A 13,907-nucleotide genomic window follows, 5' to 3' on the forward strand; every position below is an offset into this window, starting at 1 on the left:
TTTTAGAACAATCATTTTGTCTGTCAGTCTGCTTCTAATATCCATTAGTAATTTAATTTTACATTATTTATGTAACCTTTTGGGTTTCTTGGTATGTAGCATGGGTATCAAACCTGTTCAACCATCTTTGCTGTAAGATTAATTTTTGACACTAGAATGTATACTAAATAAATTATGTTTCATATGTAGCAACACTAGTTCTGTTACTAAACCTACATTAATCGTTCCATCTCAGATCTATATTGTGATATCCATTTCTTTTATAGGAGATGATGGCATAATTATTGATTCAGTAAACCTAAATTCTGATTTTATGTTGAATATTCATCAAAATGGGCATAAGAGAGCACAGTTCCAATGCAGTAGATGTATCTCAGCTAATCAGGAGGATATAGGGCATATAATTAAAACAGAGTCTCTACTGTATGCTTTGTATAGCTTTGCAATAATAGCCATTTAATTGGATTTGTAAATTTTAAAAGGGAGAGCAAGCTACTGTAATCAACCAGGATTGCATTAATTTTATCATAGAGATGCAAGATATTCACAGAAAAGAAAAATGCATAAAATGGTGTGTGGGGTGGAGTAGGGGATCAAGGAAGGCACATTTTCATTTTGGTGATTTTTTTTAAAGGTGTATTTTCAGAATTGAGAAATGTAATGAAAGGGTTTAGTCATTTTGCTGTAGAAATAGAAACTAGGAATTAAAATGCTAATTGGGTTGTGTTCAGTTTTTCCATCCCTAACCTGGTTCTATATGAGCTATAAATGTTATGCCAATAAAATGGAGGTGATGACGTTAGGGAAGAGGATGGAGATGAAAATAGCACAGGGAAAGAATGCCAACTATGATTTTAGGTTTTCTCTTAAAAAGAATGGCACTGATACTGGGGTGAAACCAATGAGAGCATTATTGTGTTTGATATATATGTGTATATATATATATATATATATATATATATATATATATATATATATATATATATAATATACATACATACATACATATACATAATGAAGGAGCTGATAGCTCATGCTGTTCAGAAATACATTTTAACTATGAGATGAAACTGGCATCTAATTGGAATTAATCTTCTTCCTTAATGCATAAATGCACATAATAAGATAAGGAGGAAGTAAATTTAAGGGCAGACATTGTGCTAATGGACCATGAGAAATGTCCTTGATTGGGAAGGAAAGCAACAGTATATATCATAATATGAATATAAATGAATGTACAGTATAGATATATCTTTACAAACTGTAAATTTTAAAGACCACATTGTGGATTAGCTATGGTCGGACAGGAAGTGCTAGATATTTTAGCCTTTTGATATAATTTCATAGACATGTACTTTATAAAAACCACGGAACTGCAGAAGTATATCTTTCTTACATTGCTCTCAATGTAGGGAGAGTTAGTTACACCTAAACGAGACCAACTTTTTCTAGATTGGTCCTGTGTGAGTTAAAAATGTATTTTTATGTTACTGACTACAGGAGATAATAGTATTACAGAATCTCTGTGTCATTTTTAAAATAAATTACTTATGAAATGTAGATTAGCACTGCTATTACTATTATTTATTTATTTTGCTATCAGGTAGGAAATCTAAAGTTTGGGATTAGCGAACATAAGCCCTGAAAGCTGCAAACTCAAATGAAGGTGTGTGGAGACTCTGTACAAACTGACAACATCAATAAGGATAATATTTGTGGTCTGTGTGTCAGAACACACATGGAAAACCCTGCTCCTGCACTGAACATCAGAGCATGGCTGAGGAACCTGTGGCCCTCTAGACCAGGGCGGTCCAGTGAGCAGCCCTCAAGACCTTTTTAGCTGGAACCTCAACAACATTTGATGCCCCCTGCCAAGCCCTCATTTTGCCTACCCAAAGATGGATATGTAAGCCACTGGGCTTTGGGAAGGCAGTGTGAGGGTCATAACAGGGTCCTAGAATCCCTCCTTCTCCTTCGCAAAGCCTAGTTAGTGCTTTCCCAGCTTTGGGAAGGATGTGGGAGGGCTCCAGAATGCTGCCAGAGCCTCATGCCCCCTTCCAAAGGCTAGTGCCTCAGTTACTTGCTTTGGGAAGGCAGCACAAAAGCTGGGCGGGGGGACACACACATCAAATTTTGGCCTCCTCCCTGCCTGCATGACAACACAGTGTATGACCCACAGGTTCCATGTTGAAGTACTCTTGCAACCCACTTAGTATGAAAAATTGGATGCTCTGCTCTAGATATTGTTGAATTTAACATCCTCCTTCATCCATAACAATGGATCATGGTGTCTGAGGGCCGCAGGTCCCTCACCCTTGTTCTAGGCCTAGAGCTAAAAATCTTTGACTTTTGCACATTCACGACTATTGGACAATGTGTGAAAACCTGTTCATGCTGTTCACGCTGCTAGTTTGTGCATTTTGTCCATTCTTTAATGTGAATGCTTGCAGTCATTGGTGTTGTTCACACATTTATTTAAACTCTGATGAATTGAAACAGTATACAGATGTATGATCATACAGTGATGGGGTTTTCCAGAAGTGCCTTTGATGTCCTAAACCAATTGTGTGTGGGCTCTGATTTAGCATGTTTCGCTTATACTGTATTTAGTAAACAAAATGTTAAAATACACCACACTAATTTTACATGCTGTATAAATATCCCAAAGCTTTTTCTAATAGCTGACATGGAACTGATATTTTTCATTTGGCTTTTTTTAAAATAAAAAATAAAGCACATATAGGCCCAATTCACATATCTTGTTAAAATTGTGTCCATACTGCTCTTGCTATTCCCAAGTGGGTGGAAGCCTACAAACCAGTGCTTGTGGTTCATTTATCTCCAAATTAACTATGAGAAGAAGCTGCATTTGATAGTTCACATGTGTGAAACCAGCACTCTGGTTTTCTCTGTACTCTGGGAAAAGATATGCTTGCTTGTTCACAGTAAGCCAGAGTTCGATTTACCTGTGCTGTGCAAATCATGCCCTGATGTGATTTATTTTGAACAAATTGATACTACAGTGGTACCTCGGGTTACGGGTTACATACGCTTCAGGTTACATACGCTTCAGGTTACAGACTCCGCTAACCCAGAAATACTGCTTCAGGTTAAGAACTTTGCTTCAGGATAAGAATAGAAATCATGCTCTGGCGGCGCAGCGGTAGGCCCCATTAGCTAAAGTGGTGCTTCAGGTTAAGAACAGTTTCAGGTTAAGAACGGACCTCTGGAACGAATTAAGTACTTGGAATATTTGGTAATAGTTCAAGAAATGCAGATAAATAGCATACACATCTCTAACATGTTCTAAATTTTAACAACAAAAAGAGAACACATGAATTTTAGCGTGTACCCAAAGTGGTAATGTAAATGCATGCATCGTAGGGATAGTCACCTGAAATTGCCTGGTTTTACTGGGACATACTGGGAATGTTAGTAATTTTGTTGTTGTTCAGTCGTTCAGTCGTGTCCGACTCTTCGTGACCCCATGGACCAGAGCACGCCAGGCACGCCTATCCTTCACTGCCTCTCGCAGTTTGGCCAAACTCATGTTAGTAGCTTCGAGAACACTGTCCAACCATCTCATCCTCTGTCGTCCCCTTCTCCTTGTGCCCTCCATCTTTCCCAACATCAGGGTCTTTTCTAGGGAGTCTTCTCTTCTCATGAGGTGGCCAAAGTACTGGAGCCTCAACTTCAGGTTCAGTAATTACCTTTATAAAATAACACATTTTTTAGAAATGGAATTTTTTCTGTGGAATAATATAGTGTTGGGAAAATTTCCATCTTGAAAAATGTTCTGCCCCATATCACTGCACACATGGCTGCCACCGTGCAAGCTTTCACATTTAGGCTGCGTTTCTATGCATACTGTCCTTGAATTAAACTCCATGAAACACACTTGGATTTTCTTCTGAGTGAACATGCATAGGATTATGCTATTCGTTATGCTGTGATAGGAAAGGGACCTAGTAGAGTAATGATAAGAAGAGCATTGGATTTGGAAGGCTTCAAATTTGTTAGAGTTGAAGATTGTAGTGCTGGAAAGCAACTAATCCATGTCATCCAAAATGCTGATAAACTCTCTGACAGCACCTATGTTTCCTAGAGAAAATGACTCATCAGGATTGGCTCTCTAAGACTTGGTCAAACTTAATACTTTCTATGCTGTTTCATACCCTTTTAGATCTTATATTAATCAAGAACTATCTATTTTTGAGTCCCTTCTCCGTCTTATCTTTTTTTGTTTGTTTGTTTGAAAGACATGTTTACACATACTCTAGTGTTTAACTTGCATGATATTCTTTGCTTCCTTTGATCATTGCTATATTGTTCTGGTCTTAAAGCTCGGCTTGATCTGTTTGTCAATACAGTTGTATCTCGGGTTACGTACTTTGAAGTGTAACCCACCGCGCGTGCGATCCGCGCATGTGCAGAAGCGTTCTGTGCAGTCTGCGCAGAAGCGTTCTGCATGCTTCGCGCATGTGTAAAGCGCGTTTTTCGGGTTACGTACGTTTTGGGTTACGTACAGCGACCTGGAACCAATTAAGTATGTAACCCGAGGTACGGCTGTAATCAGTTTTGCTTCCTTGTTTTGCATCAGCTTTTTGTTCGGTTGATAGACTTAGTGAAATGAATTACTTTTTTTTAAATTGAAAATACAGACCTTTGGACTCTTGTCTGCCAGCCGTTCTATAAAGGTGTCAACGAAAGATGATTAATACCTTAGTGAGAATTGATTTAGTTGAGATTCCTGCATTGCATGGAGTTGGACTAGATGACCCTCGGGTTCCCTTCTATGATTATATGAAATAGAGGATGAATGCTTCAGATAATGGGGGCGGGTGTCCAATATGTATCTGTATTTGGGATTATTGTGGTGGAGTTTTCTTTTGGCATTTCTGTTGGAAGTTGGTAGTATATTATCCCTGCAAATAAGTACAGACTTCCCAGCTCCCCCCAAACTTTACCAGTTGGCATTCATGCATGTACCTAAATATGGCAAGGCACCTTGAGCAGTGATCTGGAAAACTCTTGCAGTTACTCACTCACCCCCAGGGAGTAGCACTGCTAGAAGCAGCCTTAATGTCGTCCTCTCTATGCAAATAGATTATGATGTTGGCTCCCTGAAGAATGCACCCATCATAGATCTGCCTCCTCCAAACATAGTGAAGAGGATTTCTGGCTGTTAATGTGGCTTGTTGCTTTCCCAGGGCGGGTAAGAGTGAACCAGCGTTGTGTAGTGGTTTGAGTGGGAAAGAGTTATGTACAATACCGTGAGCTCCTTGGAGGAAAGGTGGGATATAAATATAATTGACTGACTGACTGCACCGGGAGAAAACATCCAAGTAGCATGCAACTTCCTCTTCCTGATATTGCTACCACCCACCCTCTTACTGTTGCTGGGACCATTGCCTGCCTCTGCGTTGCTGTTACTTCCCCCACTGTTTCTTATCAGAAAAGTATGATAATGGGATCTGTACATATGAAAACCACCAAAATCTCTGGGTGCATTTACATCCCTTCCATCACAGTTTTATTCATGCACCTATACCACACTTCCCAAATATATAGTGTAACTAAATTATGCCTGCTGCTACAGGATTAAAGATTATGTACGTATATTTACCCAAAAGACAATTTACTGCAGAAGTAGGGTATGAGATGCCTTCTTGGTTTCAAAAGCATACCCTAAACCAGTAATTCTGGTGCATGCACTTGCACACCACACAGGAGCTCCTAAATGCAGAGGAAACTCTGCATAAGAAAAGCTGCTCCATTTGCTTCTATATTGGAGATTGGTCAGCAGGTACAACTCTACAGCTCCTGCAACACAAGGTTCAACAGTGGAGCTCTAGATGCTAATAAGATCACATGGACACTGGACCATGGACAGTGCATCTTGAAGTAACTGCCTCAGAGTTCTTTTGCTTTGCATCCTGTTTTACAGTTTTAGCATCACGTTTATTAGCTCTTTCTTACACTGACAGTAAGTAAATGTATATAGCAGAGAAAAAGTACTCTCTCTCAAACCTCTTTTTATTATTATTCATTTATATGTAGTTATAGTCCATCCTGCACCATGAAATCCCTACCTTTTTGGTCATTTTGAGTATTGGTCTGAGTATTTTTTCAGCTCTGAACCACGAATTAGTTTTGTAGCTCAACATTAAAGCACTCTGTGGCCCAGCATAGCGTAGTGGTCCCTGTTTGGTTTTTTTATCTGGGAGATCCAGGTGCAAATCCCTACTCAACCTATTTTTATGTTTGATTCAGCAATAATTTGGAATTCTGAATAACTTGGGGCGGGAAAACAAACTGAGTGCTCCCTTGGTGCAGGCAATTCACATTCCCTGTTCTTCATACTCACTCTCTTTTCTCTACAACTCCACAGCCTCCTACTGCAGCCATCATCCATCCCTTGCCTTTTTGCCAAATAAGCAGCTTTCAAAACTGAGCAGCACCTCGCTTTGCAGGCTGCTATGGGCACCGCAACCGGTTAAACTGCCAATAGTCCCAGCTGCATCTCTATTGCTTGATAAATTTGTGGCTTGAAAGAGCAAAATACATTTTTAGAAAATAATGGCCTGTTACTTTTTCCTTTACATTTTACATGATTTAGCCTAGCTTACCTTCATTACTTTGACTGGGTGACCATTGGGGTCCCTTCCAACTCTACTTTCTTTTATTTCCCCCAGCGCCCAATTTCCCCCCTCAGCATTTATAGTAGAAGATAAATTCACCTTTTCAAAACAGTTTTCTATCTTCATGTGTGTTTATTTCCACTTTGTTTTCGGTGGCTTTTTACTACTACTTATTTTTGTGTTTTGTATTATTATCAGCGCTGAAGAAAATATTTACTTTAGACATACATCTTGTTTTTTATTTAACCTTTTCAAAATGGCCAAATTAACAGAATTTTTATTCCTTTCTGACTTTCTGCTCTGTTTAATGCTAACATTGAAGCTTCTGTGAATATTTTGATGAATCAAAAGTGGTAATTAGTATCTCTGAACCCAAATTCAGAATCTGCAGAATGTCTTCATTGTACTTCCATGAAAGGAGTGGGGTGGTACACATTCACACATGAAGTCTTTAAAATATAGGGATTCACTTCCTTGGAACAAGTGATATGAACATATCCATATTTGAAGTGTTTCCAATCAATTAAATATGCAAATATAAGCAATATGGTGTGTGTATTCTAAATAAAAAATTACATGGAAAATACTAAAGTTTTAGTGATTAACGGTGTAATCCCATGCACATTTGTTTGTGAATAAGTTGTATTGAACTTAGTCGGACGTCTGAGTAAATCTGCATAAGATTGGACTCCCTATGTAATTCTACCCTCAGGAGCATAATTTCATGTCATCTTTCCTCCAGTTTAGGTGGAGAAAGTTTCCCAAGTGTGAGAAATTAAAGCAATGTATTTCACTCCTTTCTCCCTCCTAACTGCTCCATGAGTACTTAGCACTCCAAAACTCTTTTTCGGACTGCCTGAAACCCTGAGCCAGAGCACACTTGCTAAGGACTAGGAATAACACTGCAACATTTTGTTGTGGATTCCAACTTGTCTATACATAAAAGGCAGTCCCTGTTCAAAAACTCATGTTCTCTTTGGTATTTGAACAGCCAGACTTAAAGGGTTGCATGACGTAATAAACTTAGATTTTCCGTAAACATTTAAGACTCCCTAAAAATGAAAATAGTTCATGTAATCAGTTGGCATATAAGTGAATAATTATTTCCAAAATGGCATTTTAAAATAAGTGAACATTTAAGCAGGGTCTTCAGCAATTGTGTCTACACCCTCAGCTTCTATTTGCAGTATTCATGAGAATCCACAATGTGAGGTGGATTCTTGAGCATTTTGCTCATTGCTCTTTCCTTCTGTGAAGGAGAAATTACACAGATGATTCTCCCATGATTATCACAGTCATTTCCCTGGTGCATTTATTCTTGAGCTGCTGCTGAGTAACTGATGTTTTCACAGTTGCTTATGGATGCAGCAATCACTGAACCAGGACTAGTACTAATACCTGCCACATATTGTCATATGCTGGGATTTGCATTGATGGTCGTCTTCCTGGCCTCTGTGTGGTAGTCCCACAGTTGAGTTCTGCTTGTAGTAATTTGTATGTTTGTAAACACTGATTGGCTTTGATAACTTTTATGTTGCTGCTATCAGTTACTTGCAGTGTTTAAGGTGCTCATTTTACGTTGACAAATATCAAATGCCTTGTTGGCCTAAAGTGAAACAATATGAGAATTAGAAGTTGTGGTGTTGGTTGGCATTATATTCAATTTAAAAGGAAATCATTTTCAAAGTGTCATGTGGATCTTCTTAAGGCAGCATGGCCTGTCAATCACGGTTCTCAGTTGATCAGCTTAGAATTCTTACCTCAGGGCCAGACTAGAAATAAATAAATGAGGCAGGATATTGATCCGCAATCTCTCCCATAATACGGTAGCAGCTACATGAACTGGGGTTGGGAGAGATCTCAACTGGGGCTGAAGGAAGGGTTTTGACCTCTTCAGGGGTGCCTGGTGTGCATGACATCATGATGTCACATTGCAATGTGACATCGTGATTTCAAATGGGTGCCCCTGGCCTCAGAACCCAACTTCTGGTGCTACCGGAAGTCAGGTTCCAAGGTCTTGGACAGCATCTCCAATGCCTTGTGAGACCTCAGACAGCATCTCTGAGGCCTCAGAGATGCTGTCTGAGGCCTTGAGAGACCATGGAAATTGCATTGGGGGCTCTGCGGTGTGGGGGCTGAGCACCCACAACAATTTTTTGTGGATGCTCAGGCACCCAGAGCCTCCTATAGTTTGAGCCCCTGGACTTCTTCCTGTCCCATGTTCCAAATTTAAATCTCTCCCCAGTTGCTGTTTATTTGCTCACTGAGGAAAAGAGATCATCCAAGGGGGCCACTTTCACTTAAGACGCGGTAGAAACGCTGTGGGGTGCTACCCAAAGTGCCGCAATGAGAAATCCTATTTGTATTGAATGCACAAAGGTTCATTGGAAAGAGAGCCTCAGTTTCTCATACATGTATAAACTCTTGCGTATCTGCAGGGGACAACCAAACATTATTTTTGGTTCCTTAACATTTGCCTTGATAGGGTTCAGGGGCGTAGGAAGGGCGGTGCGGGGAGTGCGGCCTGCTTTGGGTGTCATCCTTGGGGGGAGGGTGACAAAATAGCACACCATGGGGGTCAGCACTTACCACGGGGCCTGGCCTGCAGTGTGCCCGAGCCACGTGTCTCTCTTGGGAGTAACGCGGTGGCTCAGGGCTCTGCGCTACCCAAAACGGCAGCGTGGGGCTTGCGGCTACCAGGCGGACTCCAGGGGCAGCTCCTGTGCCGCCCCCCTGGGTGGATTGCCGCGGCGCCCCATGTGCAGATCGCCCTGCCCCCATGGGCGGCTTGCCCCCCGCCCCCGCTGCTGTGGGTGCTGGAGCAGCTAGCTACACCCTTGATTGGGTTAGGCAGAATACTCTGTCATTACTTCTAAAGAGGTACACTGTAGAAGGCGGCCTGTCTCATCTTCTTGATTGAGTACTGGGGTCAATGAAGCAATTACTTATTTTTCCAATAGCTTTGCTTTTGTAGGATTCTTTCCTCCAGCACTTCATGCTATGCATTCATGTGTCCTGACTTCTTCTTTTTCATTTTTCTATTTAATTGCTTGCCATGTAGCTGGGGGATGAAAATGAACAATGACAGCTCAGTTGTCTTCTTCTGCTTTAAAGTCAGTGTTCACTTTAAATTTTGCAGCTGAACGCTTAATAAAAGGCTTCCTGTGTAGTATATAGGGAGCAAATATTTTGAGATGCTTCACTTAAAAATACTTAGAAACTAAGGGTCAGTTCCTCAGTACTCTAATAAAGTATTTCAAAGGGGTGTGTACACACTACCTTCATACTTGATAGCTGGGTCCTATATCATGTACTCCAGGATCCAAATACATAATAAAAAGTGAAGTGAACTTACTTTAATTTGATAGAAGCTTCAAACAGTTACTTCCTGATTTGGGGAGGCCTGATTTGAGACAGCTTTAAGAACACCTGCATTAAAGTGTTATAGTTTGAAGACCTTCCATGTTGTAAACCCAAGAGCAAGCACTGTGGTTTGTAATGATCTGCATGCCATTCTGGGAGCCCTTCTTTGCAGAAGAAAAAATAAGTAAATCCGATTAGCTTGGTTGGTTAGACATTGGTACTGCTAATGCCAAGGTCACAGGTTTGATTCCTGTATGGGTGCATATTCCTGCGTTGCAGGGGTTGGACTAGATGATCTACGGGGTCCCTTCCAACTCTGATTCTATGAAATAAGTACAGGTTTCTGAATTAGCACAATTACAACCATCTCAGTTTTCAAACTCAAAAGAAATAGCACAAATGGAGAATGGAAGGAGGAAACAAGCAAACTCAGGTATGAGATATAGATCAGTAAAATAAATACAGCTGCTTAAAACTGTTAAATCGGTGTGAAAGCAATCCACCAGCTTCGACTGTTTCAATTAAAAGAGCAAAGTAATTGTTCATTAGAGGGAGGGTTTCATGGGAACATGAAAACAGTTGAGAAATGAAAGTAGGTTGGCCATGCTCGATATGGATCAAGGTCAAATAGCTATTTACAATTATGATGATATAACTTTTGTTTGTGCAAGCTACATTTAAACCTCTCATCAAGGAAACTGCTTAATTTTGAGGGACTAGGAAGTAGTGATTGTAAAATCAAATATAATCAAGATGTTCAGAGGTCAGTTTGTATAAGTTGTCTTGGTTAGCTGATTTCTAAGACATTTTACTGAAATGTTTTATTTGTTTATTGAATTTATTTATTGCATCTTTAAACTGCCTTTCTTTCCATGGAATCCCAGGGCAATGTAGAATATATATATCTCACACATATAACACAATTTAAACTCTGCTTGCAATGCCTGGATAAAGAAGATGTGTCTTTAGCTGATGCTAGAAAGTCAGTAAAGTTGGATTCAGCTGTACTTTGATGTTGCAGTCCTTGTGATCTTACAATGTTGGCATTGCCACTCTTAGACAACAGTGCAGTGAAAACAATTAATGGGCTTTCAGCGTGCCACTCAGGGCACAAGTTTTCCAAGTCCTCCAAAGGCAAGAAATGTTGGCTATAAAAACAAATGTGCATTTTTTGCTTAGTGCTCAAACATTCACCCTTGATATTTTCTGTGCACATTGTAAGTTCTTAGGAGAGGGTTTACAGAAAAGTAAATTATAAATTATTATGAAACATAACAACATCCCAACATCCTAGGGCAGATGAGCTGACATACATTTAGGGTTGGCATTTTAATTTGGAACTTTCTAAACCACCTCTAACCATCTGTAAATGTAGCAATAGTTCTGTACCAGATTGTGATTGATTTTTTTATTTTATTTGCTCATTATATTCCCCTCACCGTAAAGGCAGTGAATCACTGTCCAACCTAGTGCAGGGTTGTTCCCTCTGGAGCTTATCAGTGCTGTGTTTGAATTGTCTTGAGGGCTTTCTACGGTGCAACGCAGACCTGCTCTCGGTACCTGATATCCCAGGAGCTGTGTTTGATTGGAATATTGTCTATTGTAAGCTATGTTGTGATGTTTTTGTTTTTGAGGAGTTACTTGAGTTGGGGTAGCTGATGCCATTAAACAAATGAGACAAAAATATGAAACTTAATTGAATTTTTTTTTTTAATTGGCTGCAAAGGGGTTTTCCCAGTACTTCTGCAGGATGTTTAAGATTGGGCAAGCTCCTCTAGGAGAAGGGAGTTCTGTAGTTGTGGAGTGGCTACTGAGAATGCTTTCTTTGTGCTTTTGCCTATATTGGCTTAAGGCACATTGATGTTCAGATGTTATTTCCCACTGTAGTTACTGTGTATTTGGTCTATTCTTGGGTTGGGGTCTAGGATGGTGGTGTCAGATAGAGTCTGGGGCACTCAGATTTTTAGGAGAGTTGTTAGGTCTTGAAGAGAATCAACCAAGTAAGGGTGGGCTGGGCAGAAGACGGTTGAGCAGAATCGTGGAGAGCTCCCTGTAGGCCCAAACTCACCAGGAGTGAATTGTTGCCTTGGCAGCATGGTTCAGTCTTATGAGAGCTAGCTGACCTGATGCCCTACCCTCTCTAAGGAGCTATGTCTTGTTTTAACAGGCCATTGCCCAACTTTGCAGTTGCTGGCTAGAGGAATCAAGGAAGGTCACACCTTTTGGCCTGGATAGTCTGGGCATATGGCTCCCCAGGCACTGCCTCCTCTTCCTCTGAGCTGGATTGTGGCCCAAGAAAATGACACTCTGATGAGGAACATAAGAACTGATGGTGTTCCAGATAGTCTTGCTCAGGTCATTGTTACCAAGAAAGCAATTGAAAGCCACTGTAATCATGTAACATGCATATATGTGTGCCAAGATAGCTACCCCTTAATGTTAATGTTTGATATGTTTGTGGTGCATGCTCTAGTTATCTCTTGCTTGGATTACTGCAATTTGCTCTATGTGGGGCTACCTTTGAAGGTGACCCGGAAACTACAACTAATCCAGAATGCGGCAGCTAGATTGGTGACTGGGAGTGGCCGCCGAGACCACATAACACCGGTCTTGAAAGACCTACATTGGCTCCCAGTACGTTTCCGAGCACAATTCAGAGTGTTGGTGCTGACCTTGAAAACCCTAAATGGCCTCGGTCCAGTATACCTGAAGGAGCGTCTCCACCTCCATCTTTCTGCCCAGACACTGAGGTCCAGTGCCGAGGGCCTTCTGGCGGTTCCCTCACTCCCCTGTGAGGTAGGTTATTCTGAGATTGCTTTACTGATCCAAGGCACCCAGTGAGCTTCATGGCTAAGTGGCGATCTGAACCCTGGTATCTCAGGCCCTAGTTCAGCACCACACTGGCTCTCTACCCATGAATAATTTTACCCTTGACATCCACAAAACAAAGGAAGCCATGTAGATCAATGTGAAACTCCTCTACAGTCTGATTTTCTTATGGTCCAACACAGCTTACTTGCTTTTTGTGTCCTTAAGAATACAAAATTTAGACATTCAGGATTGAGTTCTTAAAATGGACTGATGATCTGTTACTTCAAGATGTTATTTTTATTTTTTGATGATTATGTTATGTATTGCTACTTGGCACCTGTTGACCTTACTTTTTACCTTGTTCTCCACATAAAATTTAATTCCTAGCTTTGCTACTATAAAATGCCTCCGTGTTTCTCTTTGTTTCTGTTCTCTTTCTTACAGGGAACCTGAGTATTTTGGTTAAGGCTAGAGACAGATCTGTCAAACTGCTGGATTTTATAATTTCAGCAATTTATTTCTGTACTGAATTTATATCCTACTGTTCCTCTCAAAGGAGCCCGTGTGGGATCAACTGTTTTTTCTTCTTTGTCCCAGCAGTCCCAGGTGCAACTTGAAACCTGCCTGGAACCCACTAGGTTCTCTCTCCTCCTACATACATGCCACACTATAATTGTGATTAAATGCAGCTTTTTTTACCCAGCCAATTTTTCTCAGTGCTCTGCTTTTGCATAATATTAATTGTAGTGTAGGTGCTGTTTGATTACTGGCTCAGCCAGTACAGCTGGGGTGTGGGTGTGGTCCAGGCTTTGCCCTAGGTCAGGGGTCGGCAAAGTTTTTGTGGATTGTGCTGGTTCATGGTCCCGCAGATGCCACGGTGTGCTGGAGTGTGCACGCACGTGCAAACACTATTTCCGGAGCTCCTTCCGGCACAGAGGAGGTGTGTGCAGCTTCCCATTGGCTGCAGGAGCTTCCTGCAGCCAATGGGAAACCAGCCAGCGTCACGGAAGGCGGTCCTAGCTCTGCTAAGAGCTGGTTTAGCGCGGTGCACGGGAGCCAACTGAGTGGAAGGCGGGGGTCCCCAAGCAGGTG

General features: G+C 41.0%; 1 protein-coding gene across 4 annotated transcripts in view; it reads left to right on the top strand.

The window, feature by feature from the left end:
* SRPK2 (SRSF protein kinase 2) overlaps positions 1–13,907 on the top strand; it is an 80,371-nt gene that overhangs the window by 29,229 nt on the left and 37,235 nt on the right. The window lies entirely within an intron of this gene.

Source organism: Lacerta agilis, chromosome 10 (assembly GCF_009819535.1).
Source record: "Lacerta agilis isolate rLacAgi1 chromosome 10, rLacAgi1.pri, whole genome shotgun sequence".
NCBI lineage: Eukaryota > Metazoa > Chordata > Lepidosauria > Squamata > Lacertidae > Lacerta > Lacerta agilis.